The sequence below is a fragment of the Pteropus medius genome, unplaced genomic scaffold (assembly GCF_902729225.1).
Source record: "Pteropus medius unplaced genomic scaffold, Ma_sr-lr_union100, whole genome shotgun sequence".
Taxonomy (NCBI): Eukaryota; Metazoa; Chordata; class Mammalia; order Chiroptera; family Pteropodidae; genus Pteropus; species Pteropus medius.
The window spans coordinates 2,482,581-2,483,144 of record NW_024345481.1 but is presented as its reverse complement, the minus strand read 5'-3'; the positions used below and the strand labels follow the sequence as shown (position 1 = coordinate 2,483,144).

The 564-nt window shown below is 43.4% G+C and overlaps 1 pseudogene; it reads right to left on the bottom strand.

The window, feature by feature from the left end:
* Positions 1-221: 221 nt before the first annotated feature.
* Positions 222-339, bottom strand: LOC120611457 (uncharacterized; annotated as a pseudogene).
* Between the last annotated feature and the right edge of the window lie 225 nt (positions 340-564).

The following is a 564-nucleotide window of genomic DNA, read 5'->3' as shown; positions in this document are numbered from 1 at the left end:
TCCCCTTTCTTTTGAGAGGAGTGTACAGTGCCCTTTGGTCCTCTTACTTCTCTTGGTTTTTGTTCCATTTATTATATCCTAAGCATTAAGATTCCTCTTGTTGGAATTACTCTCTCTTTTTTTTAATTTTGTTTTTTTTTTTTTAGGTGAGGCGAGCCTTGGTTGACCTCACAAATTGCAAGGACCTTATCAGCTTACAATCCCTTATTTTTTACTTTTTACGCCTGCAGCACCTGGTCTTCCTAGGTGGTCTCCCATTCAAGTACGAACCAGGCCCGACCCTGCTTAGCTTCCGAGATCAGACGGGATCGGGTAGTTCAGGGTGGCATGGCCGTAGACGGAATTACTCTTTATCACACACAGAAGTCTGTTTTATTTGTACTCTCTTAATACAAAAAGAATTTTCTAGAATATTTCAGGATTCTTCTTTCACCCCCTAGGTGTCTCAGGTGTGCATCCTTCTTGGTTTTGCATTGTAACGTCTTCCCCTCTACTCATCCTCAGATGGCGTCCAGACTCCGTTTTTATCCGCAGACCGGAGCCAGCATGGTCCTTGTTCTCCTC